Source organism: Typopeltis vanoorti, chromosome 18, assembly GCF_054136105.1.
Source record: "Typopeltis vanoorti isolate ZY-2024b chromosome 18, IOZ_Tvanoo_1.0, whole genome shotgun sequence".
NCBI classification, from domain to species: Eukaryota; Metazoa; Arthropoda; class Arachnida; order Uropygi; family Thelyphonidae; genus Typopeltis; species Typopeltis vanoorti.
Window position 1 is genome coordinate 104,722,094 of NC_143566.1, and position 18,823 is coordinate 104,740,916.

Consider the following 18,823-nt stretch of genomic DNA (forward strand, 5'->3'; position numbering starts at 1 on the left):
TAAATGAAAAATTACAGCAACTACCCTTAGATGAATCTATTAGTGAAGAGTGGAATCATTTTTGCAATATTTTAGAAGATTCATCCTGAGAAATCTTGGTAATGAAAAAACGATAGAAAAAAGGTCTTCATAACAGGGACCCAGAAATCAGGAAAATCATAGATGGAAAAAGTAAGACCTATAAAAAATGGTTAAACACAAACAAAATAGAGGATGAAATTGAATATAAACACAAAAGAGTAACCACAAAAAGAGAAATACGTAGAAGACAGAGTTCAATGGAACAATTTCGTTACCAATTTAGAAAACAATATTGATAAACCTCAAACACAAACATATAACTTTATAAGACACGTGAATAATAACCTTAGAGAATTAATCAAGATCAATATGAAACTTTTCAAATTCTCTGGAGACAGCTTCAGATACAAGCTACTAGAATTCATGAATAAGATCCTAAATGGCCAGAAATTTACCACCAGAAAACTGGCAAAATGCTATGATCATCCCCATCTTCAAAAAAAAAAAAAGGCAATATTAATGAATGTCAAAACTATAAAGGCATTAGCCTTTTAAACACCGAATTTAACATATATTCAAGTCTCTTTAAGACTAAATTTGCCAAATACTATGAAAATGTTTTTGGAGAGGAACAGAAGGCAGATCCTGCACTGATGCCTTTTTCACACTCAAGCTCCTAATAGAAAAAAAGAAGAGAATTCAATTTAGAGACATATATATTATTCATCGATTATAAGAAGACTTTTCATAAAGTCAATCGTAATAAGCTACTGAAAATTTTAAGAGATGACAACATTCCTAACCAGTTAAAACAATTTTCAATATATATAACAATAACCAAATTATAATAAAGTTAGCTGCACAAAAATCTGATTCATCATCATCATCATCAAATTCCTGCCATGTACCCTCAAGGGGTGTACAGGATATGACAGTACTACATGAAAAAATTACATCATTACTAACTTCCTATCTACAATTTTCCTCCAAATCAGTCTGTTACTTGTCAAGACTCCAACATTATCAGATCTTATATTTCTATCGTCTAAGGCACTTTGTACCGTATCAATCCACCTATATCTTGGTCTTCCTCTGGGTCGTTTTCCTGCCAACCTGGCAGAGAACACTTGTTTTGCTAATCTTTCCTCTCCCATTCTATTTAAGTGACCATACCATCTGAGATTAGCTCTGCTAACGCATTCCTGGATGCTGACAATGTCAAGTTCTTTCCTAATATCCTCATTTTTAATATGATATTGCCATTGATGCCATCTGTTCACGCCTCTAATCTTTCTCAGGACTCTCATATCTGCGGTCTCTAGTCTTTGGTCAAGTGTTTTACTTCTGACCCAGCTCTCAGATGCATAAGTTAAAATTGGTTTGAACACAGTCTTGTATACAGCTAATTTAGTGTTCCGACTAATTTCTTTCTTATTCCATATGAATTTATTCAATTGACTTCCCACGATACCAGCTTTGCTGATTCTGTTGTCTATTTCTATATTTAGTTTACCATCTTCAGTAAAAATTGTGCCTAAGTAGCTGAAATGTTTTACTTGTTCCACAGGTTCTCCATTCACAACACAGTTGACATTTTCAATGATTCTGCCTATTTTCATTGTCTTTGTCTTTTTATTGCTGACCTTCATACCATATCTATTACAACAGCTATTCAATTTAGTCAGAGAATCTTGCAGACTTGTAGCGGATTTATTTAGAAGTATAACATCATCCGCATAAAGCAAAGAGCTGACATTTAACATCTCCAATTTTGATATCAGGTTTAATACCACATTCCTTCATAATGTGATCCATATAGATAATGAATAACAGAGGGGATAATGTACATCCTTGTCTCACACCAGATTTAACATTAAACCATCTTCCTGTACTTCCTTCAATTCTAACTGCTGACTCACAACTCAAATAAAGACTAAGTATTGCTTGATATAATGCCCCATTGACACCATATAACTGCAGCGTATTGAATAGCTTCTCTCTTGGCACCTTGTCATATGCCTTTTCCAAATCGACAAAACTTAAATACAGATTTTTTTATATTCCCATGCTTTCTCGACTATTTGTCGTAAAGTGAAGATCTGATCCTGACAGCCTCTATTTGGCCTGAATCCAGCTTGTTCTTCACCAAGCTTTTCTTCCACAATTCTTCTCAACCGTTTCTCAAGTATACTTGCATAGATCTTGCCAGGAACACTCAGTAGGGAAATACCTCTGTAATTCTCACATTGTTTTATTTCCCTTTTTATATATGGGTACTACGAGAGCTCTACTCCAATCATCGGGAATTCGTCCCCTCTGTCCAGGCTTTCTGAACTATGCAGTGCAGCCACTGTAAGACTCTTATAACACCATACTTCAGCATTTCTGGTCGAATATCATCTACTCCTGCTGCCTTTCCACATTTCAAGCCTTTGATGGCTTTTTCTACTTCAAGTATGGATATGTATTCCTGACTGCATGCCTGGTCAGTGTTTTTTATCACTGTGCTGTCATCACTGCTTGTTTCATTTAGCAGTTTTTCAAAGTAATTACTCCATACTTCAAGGATATCTTTTTCTCCTGTTTTCATTTCACCTTTATCATCTCTAATTCCTTTTACAGCACTCTTTCCTCCATTCCTTAGCTTCTTCAACAACCTCCAGAATATTTTGCCATCTTCTTGATATTTATTTTCTATATTCTTTCCAAAGTCCTCCCATGACTTTTGTTTAGCTAGTTTTACACACTGTTTAGCTTTCTTACATTTGTCTCTGTATTCTGTAAGAGTAAAAGCTGACTTATTTGCCAGGAACTTTTGATATGCTTTCTTCTTTTCCTTCACTGCCTCTTTAACTTCCTGTGTCCACCAGGGAGTTCTGATTTTTTTATCTTTGCACACAACCTCACCACATGCCTCTCTGGCAGAATCAATCAATGTTTCCTTCAGAGTTTGCCACTGAATCTCCAAGGTTTGATTCCTGTTCTCAAACTCTTTCATTTTCTTTTCAATAATATTTCTGTATTTTAGTCTACAGTTTACATCTGAGAGCTGCTCAACTTTTATTTGGTTTAAAACTTTCTTACATGTTATTCTTTTCAATATGAAATTCAATTTTATCCTGCTCAAGACTAAATAGTGATCACTTCCAATTTCAAATCCTCTGTACACTCTGGTGTCCTGCACCAGGGAGAAAACATCACTATCAACAATAACATAGTCAATGAGACTTTTCTTATTCCTAGCCTCTTCTCTCCATGTGAATTTGTGCACATTTTTATGTTGGAACATGGTGTTAGTAATAACCAGTCCATGTCCTGAGCAGAAATCCAACAGATATTTGCCATTATTATTAGCTTTGCTCTTTTCTCCAAATTTTCCCAAAATATTTTTGTATGTCTCACAATCATTTCCTACTCTACTATTTAGATCCCCAACAAGGACCAACTTTTCCTTTTTCATTGTGTCAGTTGCTTTTTCTAAAGCCTCAAAAAATTCCTCCACTTCTACCTTAGTAGAACCTTCTGTGGGACCATAGGCACAAATAAGTCTCATTGTCCAGTTCCCCATTCTCATATTTGCCCACATTACTCTACTTGAGACTGACTGCCATTCAAGAAGATTAGCCTCGTATTTTGTGTTGAATACTATGGCTACTCCTTCTTTTCCTTGATTGTTATTGCCTGAATATAACATTTTGTATTTATTGCTCAGAAAGAACTCACCAGTTTTGGTCTTTTTTGTTTCAGTCACCCCTATTATGTCGATCTGGTAAATCTGATTCATAGAACATAAATACAGATGTCTGACAAGGATGTAGTCTATCACCACTCCTCTTTAATATCTATATTAATAATATTATAAGAGAATGGAGGAAAACAAACTCCAACATTACACCAACATTGATACAATTTTATGTGCCGACTATCAAGTTCTAATTGAAGATAACGACGATTCACTAAAGTGAGCAGCCTTTTCATTAAATGCAATAGCAAACACATACAATATGGAATCCACTTCCAAAACCAAAGTCATGACATTTAAAGGCCGAGACCCAATTAGAAGCAAAATTTGCATCAACAATGATGTTATGCAACAGATTAATACATTCAAATATCTAGGCTACCACTTATCTTATGAAAGAGAGAAAGACATGCAACATAAAAACCAGTTATATGTTAATAACAAAAACTACCAATCAGATATTCAATCCAAATTTAATAAGCAAGAAAACAAGAATAAGAATCCATAACTCAATAGCAATTATGCAACTATCCTAGCATATGGTTCAGAAGCCTGGACCGTAACTCAAGCAGATAGAAAAAGACTGATGACCTCTGAAATGAGGTTCATATGCAAAACAGTTGGATATAATAGACTAAACTTCAAAAAAAAAAATAGATATTCTTAAAGAAACTTGAGGTGATATCTGTTTTAGACTACAATGATCTTTATAGAGTAAGATGGAGACAACATACAGAAAGAATGAGTGAAGGAAGACTCTCCAGAGAGAGAGAGAGAGAGAAATAGAGATATCAACCTGAAGGGAGAAGGAATAGAGGACAGCCTTTGAAAAGATGGGAAGAGGCTGCTAGGCCTATTACTGGAAAAAAGAAGTAGAACAAAATCTAACAAGTATGCTACCTTATTATCTAGTAACTTCATCGGTTGCTGGTTAACATAAAATGCAAAGAAAATTGCTGCACAGTGATTCAATAACTCATTAATGATATAAATGGCTAAGAGATAATGATATTTGCAACATAAAATTTTGAAATTTCAATAGCATATACAGTAAAACCCCTTTTTTACACTTTTCAGGGGACTGATGGAAAAAATTGTAAATAGCAGGAAATGTAAAAAAAACATTAAAAATAGGCTAAAAGATGACTTACTGCTAGTATGTGAGTCTACATACTCGATTACAAAATTTAATAACTGAAAATAAATGAATTTACAATTACTTACATTTATCTATTTTACAAAAATCTTTAATTGTTGATTGTTTTTTCTTTTCGAATTTTTTTTTTTTTTTTTTGACATAGCGACAGATTGCTTTGCATTGAGTTCAATGCTTGACCTGTTTTTTACTATCGTGTTCAAAGTGTACACAGAGAGTCCAAGATCTTTTGCTAAATGCACATGTGTTCTGGCATGCCAATCTACACGTCGCAGAATTGCCATCTTATGGATAATCCACCACCGCAACTTGAAAGCAACTTCACCCATCTAAATTACATAACAGAAATTCAGCGATATTAATTCATACTGTGATTGAAAAATCACGGTACTGCTGCAAGCGTGCAGGTCACCGTGATGGTGGAAATGAAACTACAGCCGAAAGCAACAAACAGCCATGGCACCCATCTTAATAAGATGTGGGATCTTATTTCCCTGCAGTGACCGCAGCAATCCTGCAGGGCATACTTTTACAAGCATACAACAGTGATCAATGGGAATTTTGGACCATTCTTCTTGTAGGCATGTAATGAGGTCCTGGACTGTTGTGGGGATGGACACCCTTGACCTCACCTGACACTCCAGTTCATTCCATAGATATTTAGCAGAGAGGTCAGAGCCTTAAACAAGACAATGCCGTCATACTGCCACCTCTGAATTTCATACTTGGGGTTACACACTTTGGTAAAAGATGTTAACTGAGCATCCACTCACTAGAGGGTGGAGCATGATTCATTGTTCCATAACACAGCTTGCCAAGCTTCCACGTCCCATTGTACACGTTCTTTTCACCACTGAAGACAAACCTGCATGTTGGTTTGGATAATGTGGGGCTTGCATATTGTGGTCCTACTATGGAAACATGTTATAAGTCTCGGTTTTAAATGTTTTTTGTGCAGATTCATGTTCAAGTCTATGTCTGGAACTCCACATTCAACATGTTAGCCAACGAATGGCAGTTTTTACATATTATCCTTCATAGCACCTTAATGGCGAGTGTGGTGGGTCATCTACTGTAGATAGTACTTGCAGTTGACTCCCTGCACTTCCATCTCAGTATGGTATCCCTGACTGTTGACCTGGGATGGCCCAGTTTGTCAACAATTTGCCAAACAGATAGGCCTGCAATGTGACATCCTATCACAACACCTATTTCAAACTCCATCAGTTCTCTTCTTACAGCCATTTCATCCATACACAGTTTGCACTGACTAGGTAGCATCATATTCCTGGAATTTATACTAGCTACAAACACATGACTCGTTATACGGCATGATGCACCATGGGGTTGTCCTTTGACTTCTTTCCAAGCATTGTATATTAATATAGGTGGCCCAGTACTATATCAGTGGTATTAGGCCAGGGGTTTTGGTTTTGCATAGTTTGGAACTGTACCTGTGATGGTTCAATTCTATGACAAACTACATTAAAAGCACAAGTATTTTATTTCACATCATCTATAATGTCATCAGCATGGAATAAAAACAAAGATAAAAATTTTAGGTGATATCTAAATTTCTCTGCAGGGTGAGGACCACACCCTGCTTACTGGAAGCCTGAATGGCTTGTAGAAGTTGCATGTTTGGTCTCTAGAGTAGAGTATCCTGATTATCTAATCCTTGGTCCACCTGTGTTACTCGTAAATGATAAGGGTATATCCTTTTATAGGTGGGATTCATATTATTATTAGCAGCAAATTTTCATGAAGTCGAATGGCTTGTTATGGAAGACCCCTCCCACTGTCATGCACAAAGTTCATCAAACTGTGTCTTAAACTTGTTTAATGTTTCTTTCTGTACTCACCATACTCTTAGGCAATGCATTTCACTTACCATCCAGATCTCTCATCTTTTACACCTCCCTCAAAATTTCTCCACAACTTTATACTCTGCATTCCATCCTCCCCCCCCCAAATTTCATTTACCCACTCATATGGTCTATTCAGATCCTCCTGTAGTTCCACAACATCTGCTTCACTTCTTATTGTTCTCTCCAACTTTTTATATCTCCATTTGAATCTGTTAGTATTATTAATATGTATATTAAACAATAATGGCCCTAAAACAGATCCCTGCAACACACCATTAGTGACTTTTCTCTTTCTGCTTGTTGCATCCCAATACACAACTTATTAATAACTTAATAAATAACCAGGTTTTAACAATGCTATTATCAATCCAATTCCATATCCCTCCTTCAACACATTAATCACAACTCCAGACACACAGATTGGTCTGTAATTTTAGCTTCAGGTCTTATGACCATCTTTGGGAAGTAGAACAATTTTACACCTCTTTTAACACCTTTGGGACTTGCCTGTTGCAAGAAGTTAAACAGGTATACCAAGACTGTAATTAGCTCCCTAGAACATTCCCTTTACACAGGTGTAATCAACATTTCAGATCTCTGGGATGGTGACCTTTCCATTCCATCCCATTTTCAACCCAGAATCGATTGACAAAGTGGACCATTTAAAAGAGACCTTTCTTAGTGCTTAAAACTGATAAGTAAGAAGAATTTGAATAAGAAGTTCATGAGGTTCATTATTGGCATTAAGTTTACTTAATTCCTCATATACTTCTTGCTTGCTCACCATCAGTTGATCTCCCATTTCCTCTACACCCAACCTTCTCATGATGTCACACTTATGAGGATGAAATACCCTGATAAATTGCTCACTGAATATCTTGCCTATATCTTCTGCATTGGTTACCAATCTACCATTTTCATCTAATAACATCATTGTACTGAAATTAATTAATTTTTCTTCTTGCCATATATTGAAAGAATTCTCTGGAATTTTTTTTAGCCTGATTAGTTAATTTCTGCTCATAGTGCACTTTACTGTCTTTACCAACCAATTTACCCTTTGAACCCAATCCCAATCGTTTTACATTTGTATACCCCTTTTAAACCCATTTCTATAAATCATACCCCTTGTTTTTAAAATAGCTGTTTTTAAATACTGACACTTTTGTTCAGTGCCTATCTTAATGTAACGCACTTACTTATACTCAGTCAATAACTGAACTAATAACGCGTACCCCCCTAGGGGGGGGGGGGTACATGTACTACTGGTTGGGAACTGATGGTCTAGATCAGGCTGTCCAAAACGCTGGTCGCATGCGGCCCATGGTGCGATTTTGTGCAGCCCACCTGTGGGTTTTGATTTTCACAAGCGAAAAAATAAAATAACAATTTGAACCGAATGCATATTAGATATTTTAATTCCATCACTATATACCCACATGTTTTTCAAATATTACAGGTGTCAAAGAAGCGTTCTTACACTGTTTTGTTTTAACGCACATGCTCCGCTGCGCACATGAGCACACAATTATTGTGCAATTAGTGTTGTTCGTTTGTTCGGCTATAGAGGTTGTGTCGCTACTGCTCACTAAATTACTAGATATGCATTGGATGCGGCCCTCGGATAAATCTTTTTTTTTAATGCGGCCCTCAGATTACCTAAGATTGGACAGCCCTGGTCTAGATAATAACATGTTTGCTAGAGACTGAAACAATCCTCCGTTATATATATAAAAAACAGAGGATTCATAACACTTCCATATTAGCTCTATTTCCATAAAACTAGCAAAAATACTTAGGGAATATAAAATCAAAGTGATATTTATCCCTTTATCAAGAAGATCACTGCTCCAATCCACAAAACCTCGACCTAGCCCACTTCAGTATCCAGGTGTTTATCGGCTATGGTGCAATTGCCAGTCATCTTACTATGGACAGACAGAAAAATCAACTAAACAGTGTACTGAAGAACATGTTTGAGGTATTGAATACCATAGGAGTGAATCCTCAGCATTGTCATCACATGTACTCTTTTCAGCTGACTCACAAGACACTTTGCAAATGAGACATCAAGTTTTATGGGATGAATCAGAACTATTACGGCATTGCTATGATACAATGGAGAAAAAAATCTGGGAGTCTGGAAATGGCATTAGATCCTGAAGATAACATCTAAATATTAACCCATGTATTGACTTGTCTGAGTACATCCTATGCATTCACATAAACACGTTTATGTGAATGCATATGAATGCACAATGTTCTGAACAATTAGAAATATTATAAAATAACATCAGTCTCTTCTATAACTGTTAATAGTTGTCACCTTCGTTAGTCCTTACAGTTTTGTCTACTAGTTTGAAGAAATTCTGTGCAATTAGATAAAATGCCGTGTTGTCAATTGAAATCAATGTTATCTTATTCCAGTATTCTACCTTATAAACTTAGTCAAATACTCATGAACTGGCAAAGTTTACATACTTATATATTTTATATTTTTTAAGTATTGAGACTGAATTAAAATAAAAACATGCAGCCTGAGTATCATTCTGCAGGAGGCTGCTGTGATCTTGGCAGTTCAGCTAATCATAACCATTGAAATTGCATCGGGAGTGTTAAATCAGCATATGGGTATGAGGCTTTATCTATATCACAAACATTTAGATGGTTTAAGCATTTTCAAGTGGGGAGGGGGGGATGCAAAAGATAATCCTCACCAGTGATGATTGCTAATCCAGAATTGATTGAGAGAATGGACCATTTAAAAGTGATAATAAATTTAGTTTAATCCTTTATCCAAGTGTGAGCAAACAGAGTTTATGCCTGAAAGTATCTTCAGGACTGGGGTAAGGTGGTACAACACCTGGACACTCCTTGCAAAGGTGGAGCAAGCTTCCAACACTCCTATCTCAGTATCTCCCATAATGCAAAACACATCTCCTTGCAGATATGTCTAATGTTATGCATTAAGGGAAGGGCCACAACCCAGACTAGTTTCAACCTTTATTGAGCTCGAATGTGAGTTCATGTTTCTCATCATTGGCCTTTGGAGTAAAAAGCATGCTGAGGATCAGCAGACAGTGTGAGGGGAAAGAACAAAAGTTAGAGTAGGATAGTAGGAGATAAAAGAGGCCTCAGTCGACCTATTTTAGCCATTCCACAATGTGGGTTTGGCTAAGAAGTCTATGTACATAACCTCCTGTTACCTGTTCTTTTTTTTTTTTTTTTTTTTTTTTTTTATTTTTATATAAAGAAAAAATTACCATACATAAAACAAATTTAAGAATAAACCCAAAACCCTGAAGTTCACATTTAACTTTGTCCAAATCAAAAAAAAAAACTTATCAGGTGTTTGTGGAGGATATCCATCAACTACCTGCTTTAGACCGCTATTTAAAAATTGCTATTAGCTGGTGATTGTTGTTGTCACTTATTAAACTTCTTGCTTAATAAATATGCTAACTTTACGGTTACTTGTTCTTCGGTTTCACAGGGAGTAAGTTCCAGGAAAAAAAGCAATAGATTAAGTTTAAAGTGATTAAAATTACATTTTTTTTTTTTTCAAAGAAGAACTGAAAGAAGGACATGAGAAAAAAACAGCGCAATTAGCAAGGACAAACCTAAAGTAAGAAACAGCTGGGTGACATGAATGACCAATTTAAGACTGAAAGAAGTGGGGGGGAAGAGCCTGGCCTGGGTGATGCAGCCCACAAGGAGCTGCACCGCCTCGATGTAGGCCTTCGCAGCCCAGGTTCACAGGATATCCCCTCCTATGTGGACCAAACAGAAACAAAACTTAAAGGGTTTTTTTTTTTTTTTTTTTTTTTTTAACTAGCAGAGCTGTACTAATAATCTAGAGCCTTTTCGACATGTCGAAAATTAATTCTTCCTGTTCACTATTGTATGTTTTAAGGATTAGTGCGGGTAGCTTGCCATTACCATAGTAATTTACCACTGCAAGGGCTCTGCGCAAAGCTATCCCTACTTCATCGCCTCCATTCGGGCCTGGGTAGCAATCCACACTGTCGATGTTATTTATATCTTCTATAAAGACATCGTTCCACTCCGCGCTGACCACGTTTGGCCCGTTTTTCCCTGCGAGTTGTAGTTCAACATCTCCGAAAACTTCTATCCCCTTTTTTAGCAGATTCTTCTGCTCGGAGTCCCCTTTTAAATAATGCAGTAATAATGAGTTCGCTTTCACGTAGGAGATCTCTGTGGGTTCTGGTATTGCCCTTGTTTCAGTTTTGCCTGGAGTTCCTTTATGAGGTTGTCCTATTACTTCTGAGACCTCTTCTTGTTCTTCTATTTTTTCAATTTCAGCTCGTGTGTTGTTAGTAGGTGGTTTTTTGACCGACAAATCTTTGGTCTTCTTTGCTGACCGTGTGGTTACCCCTTCTGTTTCCTTTGGGCTCTCTTGTTTGTTCGTTTTTTCAGTAATGGTGGCATCTTCCAAATTCACAAACTTGTCTTTTTTTTTCTTTTCCTTCTTTTTTCTTCATACTTTCTTCATACATACTTTTTGCATGGAGATTTCTTAAAAGCTTCTGTTGTTTTAGTTTTATCTTTTTTCTGACTCTTCGAGTCTTTTTCGTCCTCACTTGATGTCTTGTCGCTTTCATTATACCATTTCTTGTGAGGCCGATTGAGGAGAGCTTCATTTGTTTTCTCTTTCTGTTTCTATTTCATTTAATGCTGTGAGTGCTGGAAAGACGTCCGGGTCTAAGATGTTTGTGCCTGTAGCTGTGTTGTCTGCGGTCAGTGAGTCTTGCCTTGTAGCTTCTGTGATTGGTGAAGGTTTGTGGGTGGTGTCCCTACATTTCAGACAGGGTGCTTCACACTAGGATAGCACATGTCCTGCCCCCCATGCAGTTCCTGCACTTGTTCTTGGGGCAGTCCGCGCCTAAGTGCTCCAGTGATCCACACCAAAAGCACTGTCTTTTTACACCCGGATAGCTAACCATCACCTGGGCTGATCTGATCATGACGAAGTTTGGGATTTCCTCCTTCATCATGATCGAGAACGAGACCTCTCCCGACTTCCACTGAGGAACCTCAGCGTCCATGCCAATTTTTATGTCCTTCACAGCTCCCCATCTCGAGAAAACTTTGATTATGATATCTTTATCTTCTTCTAGATATTCTAACGGGAACCTTTCTATTTTGACTGTTTTTGCAACACTTCCGACCACAAAGGGATGAAAGACTTTCCCATTGCACTCTATACCACTCACCAGTTGCTCACGTGTTGCAACATTTGTGCAAACGACCTGATATGTCCCCCCCCCATACGGTGTTAAACCGGAAATTTTGTCCGCCCCCACTCTATCTATGATGGTTTTCACAAAGGTTCTCTTATGGATCTCTATGTCTATTTCGAAACCGAGGGTTCTCACCCTCGGTAAAACCGAAGACATTGTTTAAAAAAAGAGAGGATGTCCCTATATTATGAAAGTAAGTTCCCATACAATTTGCGTTGGTCAAAATGGAAGGACCGTGAATTGAAAACAAAAAAAGCCAAAAGAACAAATAAAGCAATTCTTACCACTGATGTCAGTCTTACCACCAGCTTAGAGCTTTCTCGGACGACCGCAGGAGCACAATCCAAGCCTTAAGACTTGTGACTTAAACTGGTGTGATGGAGAACCAAGCCCTTGGCTTTTACTCCCTTTGTCTTGTGTGTCTGTCTCTTGAGGGAGGGGAGGGGGTAGTTATTGAGCAAGTGCTCGCCCTATTCGGGCTGTGTGGTTTATAGTTAGCTTTGGAATAGCAGGACTATTTTGGGGCGTTTGTGTTTCATTGTATCATGTTCATTATAATCTGTTGCTGTCCTTATTAGTTGGTTTGGGTGGGTGGCTGCTTGTGTGAAGTAACTTTTGGCCGTTTGTTGGAGGAATTTCAGAATTGTCGGTATATTTGCTTCTCGATGGAGTTGTGTGTTTCATATGAACCATGGGGCGTCAAATGACATTCTTAGACATTTGTTTTGTATTGTTTGGAGTTTTTTGATGTTGTAAGGTGCTGTGTGACTCCACGCGGGTGATCCATATGTTATTATGGGTCTTATTATTGATTTGTAGATGAGTAGTTTGTTGTCTATGCTTAAGCAGCTGCGTCTGTTGGTTAGTGGGTATGTTTGGGCTATGATTGTGTTTGCTTTGGCGCATATGTGTGCAATGTGGGTATTGAAGTGTAGTTTTTTGTCAAGTTGTATTCCTAGGTATTTCGTTGTTGTTACCCATGGGATTGTTTTGTTGAATATGTGTACTGATTTGTGGGGGGATTTTTTTCTTCTTGTGAACAGTATTGCTGCACTTTTGTCTCCGTTTACGTCGATCCTCCAGTTTTTGAACCAGAGTTCAAGTTCATTTGCTGCAGTTTGTAGTCGTTTTGTTATCAGTTTTGGGCATAGTGACCTGGTTAAAATGGCTGTATCGTCTGCGTAGTAGGCAGAAAACGTTGTGTTGTTCTGTGGGATATCAGTCATGTAGATGGCAAATAGTAGGGGGGGAAAGTAGTGAGACTTGTGGGACTCCCGCTGTGATTTTGCATTCAGTGGATATTATTCCTTGTATTTTTACTCGGAATTTTCTGTTTTTTAAGTATGAGCTGATCAGGAGGACTAGATGTATCGGTACTTTTGCTGTTAGTAGTTTATGTAGGAGGCCGATGTGCCACACTTTATCGAAAGCTTTGGCTATGTCGAGAAAAATGGTACCGTTTTGTTGTTTCCAATTGAAACCGTGTGTGATGTATTCTGTGATTCTTTGTACCTGTTGTACCGTGCTGTGGTGTGGTCTGAACCCAAATTTGTGTCTGGGATGATGTTGTTTTTGGCGGCTATTTCTTCTAGTCTGGTCAGGATTACTTTTTTGGATATTTTTCCGAGGCAGGAGAGGAGACTGATGGGTCGGTAATTTTGTGGGAATTTCGGGTCTTTTCCTGGTTTGGGGATCAGGATTACGTCTGCAGTCTTCCAACGGTCTGGGAAATAGCTGAGCCTGAGCATCGCGTTTGTGATGGCAACTATGTGCATGAGTGCTTTGTGTGGTAGATGTTTGATTATTTTGTTTGTGATTTTGTCTGGACCCGGTGCTTTTTTATTTTTAAGGTGTTTAATTATTTCACGTATTTCTTTTGGAGATGTTGGGCGGATATTTGGTTGCTGGTTGTGGTGCCTTAGTGCATGCCGCATCTGTCGGTGTATTTTTGTGATAAATGTTAGGTCTACGTTCTTGTAGTTGGGGCTAAATTGTAGCTCTAGGCTGTCCGCGAAAGCTTCCGCTTTTTCGTCGTCGCGGTAGACCGTACCGTGTTCCCCATGAATTGGTGGTACGTAGCTTGACTTGTTGCGAAGGCCTCAAGGAGTTTCCATAGTGTTTGGTCATTTGGTTATATAGATCGGAGTGTGTTTTCCCAGTGTTGGTTGCAGAAATCTTTGATTGCATAGCAGACTAGTTGAGTGATTGTTGAGTTCTTGTCGGTCTTGTGGCGCTAGTGTTTTGTGATATTGTCTGCGTAATTTGTTTTTGTGCCGGATGAGTTTTCGGTTGTCTTCTGGGAGTTGGTTTGGTTTCGTGCTGGATGTAATCGAGGTTACTGCTGCTCGGCTTAGCGTTATTTGTTTTTCTAGGTTGGAGACTGCAGTTTCGATATCTTGTTTTGTGGAGATGGTAGGTATGGGTCCTATAGTGTCCTTGATTTTTGTGGGTAGTTGTGTCCAGTTTGTGGTTGTTTTGTCTGGTGTAGCACCCAGCTGGAGTAGGACTGGGTTATGGTCTGAGCTTAGATTGTTTATTGTTATTAGCTGGTATTGATGGTTCACGTTTTTCAGGATAACTATGTCTAATACGTCTGGTCGCCCGATCATGCCGTAGTGTGTGGGTTCGATCGGTCCTGCCACTACAATGTTCTGGTTAGCGATGAAATTGTGTAGGATTTTGCCGCTTTTGTTTGCAATCCTGCTATTCCATGCCGGGTGTTTAGCGTTTAAGTCTCCAGCCATTATTATGGTTTCATTATTGTTTAGTAGCTGTGACAGGTCTGTGGTAGATATGTGTTTGTTTGGTGAGTTGTATGTGGCGTAAATTTTGAGACTGTTTGTGTTGGCTAGGTGAACTTCTAGTCCTGTGACTTCTATAGGGTTGTGAGCTGGGGGGGTTTTATTTCGTTAAATCTGGGTTGTTTTCTGATGAAGATAGCTGTTCCTCCACCTCTGGCTGTTGTTCTGTCGGTTCTGAATAGGTGGTAGTTTCTTAGTTTTGGGTTGTCTGATGGGCGTAGGTGAGTTTCGTTTATTAGTATTATGTCTGTGTCTATGCGTTGTATGAATTCTCTTAGTTCGTACATTTTGTTGAGTATGCCGTTTGCATTCCAATATGTTATCTGTAGTGAATTGTTGGTGTTGATTGTGTTATTCATGAGTGAGGGTAGAGAAGATTACTTGTGCGTTTTTCATGAAGTGTTTTGTTGAGTCTTGGGTGGGGTTTGTCTTACTGAATGCGAGTAGCATTTCGCCTAGGGCTGCTGTTATTTTGGCTGAATTGGGTGGTTGGTTGTAGGTGGGGGGGTTCTTGGTTTGTTCTTACTATATCGGCATATGTTGTGTTTACACCGGTAGTCATGGGAATTACTGGTTTTGATGTGGGTGGCGTGTGTTTGTTTCTGTCTGTTGTGGAGCTTGGATCTTTTGCTTTCCGTGTTGTCACTTCGTTGGTTGGGTGTTTAGGATATCCCTTATAATTTGCAGGGTGCGGGCCGTCATAGTTTGCACATTTTGCTGGAGTTGTGCGGGGTTTAGTACAGGAAGTTGTGAGGTGTTTGTCTCCACACTTCAGGCATCTGAACTCTGCCTTACATCTGCTCTGGGCGTGTCCATACTTTTGGCATCGGTGGCACTGTCTGGTTGATGCCCTCCTTCGAAGTGGTTCCATTCTGATGATGAGGTCGCACACTGTTCTTAGATTGTATATTTCATGTTTGTCTTTATTGATCTCTATTAGGATTAGCGGCATCGGGGTTTTGTCTCCCCTATGCATTCTTGAGACTTTTATGGGTACAAAGCCCTGTCTTGTTAGGTCTGCTTTAACTTCATCTGTTGTGATTGATTCTACTACTCTTATTACAACTTTTAAGTTTTTCTTGCTTTTTAATGCGAACTTATGGTAGGGGATCAGTGAGTCGTCTAGTTTTTTAGTGAGGTTTCTGAAGTCTGTTACTGTTTCGGGTTGTATTCGTATTCCCTCTGCTGTATTTCTTGCTGTAGAGAACTTGATCTGGCTGTGTTTCATGATATTTTCTGTGTCCGACCATTTTTCCTTCGATCGGAGGATAACTGGAGGGATGCGTTCTTTTTTTGTGTTGCTTGATGCGTCCATTGGTGTTTCCTGTAATACTGTGTCTGTGACCTTTCGTCGTTTGTTTCTGTTGATTACTTCGAAATCTTCAGTCGTGTCTTCTGAGTTAGAGTAGTGTTCTTGTGGGGAGGGTTCTAGATGTTCAACTTCTAAGTCGGTGGGGCCATGAGTTTCTTCGTCGTTTGGTGCTGATTGTATGAGGGTTACAGTGCCCGGATATCTGGTTTCTAGTTCTAAACCTATCTTCCTGAAGAGTGTTATTAGTTGGTCATAATTAAAGTTTGCTAATGTCAGTTCCTCCATTTGGTTCTGCCGGTGTGCTACTGTTAGTTGGTAGTGGATGGGTAATAGTAAATAGAAAATTTACTTACAATATCCGGATTTTCTTCCATGCACTTTCTTTAGTTGTTTCGTTGAAGACGATCCTAATCCACTTGTAGATGCACTGATCACGAATTTGGTTCACACAATCTGTATACTATATCCTATTTCCTATTCAGCTATAACATATACTATATCTGATCAAAAGCTCAGCACTTCAAAACACCTTAAAACTCCTCCTAAGAGCGATCACTCCAAGCCTTAAGAACATTGAAAGGAAACTTCTGGAGCTCTCTTGGGGGATCTCATGGTCTGCCACTGGAATCCTCGAAAGTAACCGGAAGCTCTGACGCTCTAACTTGACCTTGAACCGCAAGTGGTCTGCTACTGGAATTCTGCTTACAAGTGATCCTTAAGGTAGTCCAAACTCTGAGACATACGCGACCTTGAAAACTTGACCTTAGGTCTCTTCAGTGGGAGCCAGGCCCAAGTGGAGATACCACCTGATAACCTGATAACCTGATATGGCTTGATGGATTACAGTCCCTTGGACTTCTATCCCTTAATCGGTATGGAATAGTCTTGTATTAAGTGTTAGCGAGCACCTGGCTCACCCTATTTAGGGTTGTACGGAGGTACCAGAATCGATAAGCAAAGCAGCTTTCGGGCGTTTATGTTTCCACCTATCGTGTTCGTCATAATTAGATGACTCTTGAATGAGTTGATTTGGATGAACAGCTGCTTTGGCAAAATAAGCAGCAGCACTGTTATGGAGGAAAGTGGAAATATCTGGAATATCGGCATCTCGATGTAAGAGAGTATTTCTTACAAACCACGGAGCGTTGAAGATCATACGGAGGCACTTGTTTTGTATAACTTGTAGCTTTTTGATGTTAGTGGCGGAAGTGTGACTCCAGGCCGGCGATCTGTAAGTTAACGATGGTCTGATAATTGTTTTGTAGATCCGTAGTTTGTTATCAGTACTGACTTGGCTTCTTCTATTGAGCAGAGAATAGAGTTGTACTATTGCAGAGTTTGCTTTTTTGCATGCATAAACTATGTGGGAGTTAAAGTTTAAACGGTTATCAAGTTGAATGCCTAGATATTTGGTGCTAGATCTCCATGGGATGGCTGTGTTAAAAAGTTTAACATCTCCAACATGAGATGCTTGTCTTCTTGTGAAAAGAATGGCAGTGCTTTTATCGGCATTTACAGATATTCTCCATTTTTTGAACCAGTCTTCTAAATTTGTTGCTGCAGTTTGTAATCGCTGAGTAGCTATATTAAGCCTGAGAGATCTGCTGAGAATAGCCATATCATCCGCATAACTAGCTATAGTGGTTAGTGATGTGCTAGGAACATCAGAAACAAAGATGTTAAAAAGAAGCGGTGAGAGCAGCGAACCTTGAGGGACACCAGCAGTGATTTTTTTCAGTGATGATCTAATTCCACGCAACTTAACCTGAATTTTACGGTCCTGTAGAAAGGAGTTAATAATTTTGGTAAGATAAAGAGGGATGTTGGCTGCAATTAATTTGTAGATGAGACCTTTGTGCCATACAGTATCGAAAGCTTTTGCAACATCAAGAAAGATAGCTCCTGTGTGCTGTTTCCAGTTAAAGCCTGTAGTGATGAACTCAGTCAGTCTGTGAATTTGCTGTGTAGTGCTATGTCCAGTACGGAAGCCAAATTGTTCATTCGGAATTATGTGATTTTTATTCACCTCCTCATTAAGTCGGTTGAGAATGACTCTTTCTGCTATTTTTCCTAGGCATGATAGAAGACTGATGGGTCTATAGCTCTGTGGCATCTGAGGCGCTTTACCAGGCTTGAGAATAAGGAAAATATCGGCTTGTTTCCATCTTGAGGGGAAATAATGAATTCTCAGAATTGCATTGATAATCGCTACTAAATGCATGACAGCTTTGTGTGGGAGGGCTTTAATTGTTTTGTTGGTAATTTCGTCCGGGCCAGGGGCTTTTTTGTTTTTAAGCTTCCTAATAATTGAATAGACCTCTTTAGGTGAGGTGGGGCAGATATTTTCACAGCTACAAGATCGCCGAAGTACAGAACGTACCCTACGATGTATCTTTTCTATGAAGACTAGATCCGCTTGTGCATAATTAGGACGGCACTGAAGTTGCAGGGCTTGAACGAGCGCTTCCGCTTTTTCGTTATCTCTGTAAACAAGGCCTCTTTCTCCGTGAATGGGCTGGATGTTAGAGCGATCTGTACGGAGAGCTTTAGTCAACTTCCACAGAGAATTATCTTCAGTTTTGAGAGAACAGAGTTTTCTTTCCCATTGCTGGTTTCTGTGATCTTTTAAAGCGTAACGGACTAGGTTGGACGCTCTGTTTAG

General features: G+C 38.8%; 1 protein-coding gene across 4 annotated transcripts in view; it reads left to right on the forward strand.

Moving 5' to 3' along the window:
- Nucleotides 1-18,823, forward strand: part of LOC150097019 (HAUS augmin-like complex subunit 4) — a 109,774-nt gene that overhangs the window by 27,498 nt on the left and 63,453 nt on the right. The gene's annotated exons all lie outside the window — the stretch shown is intronic.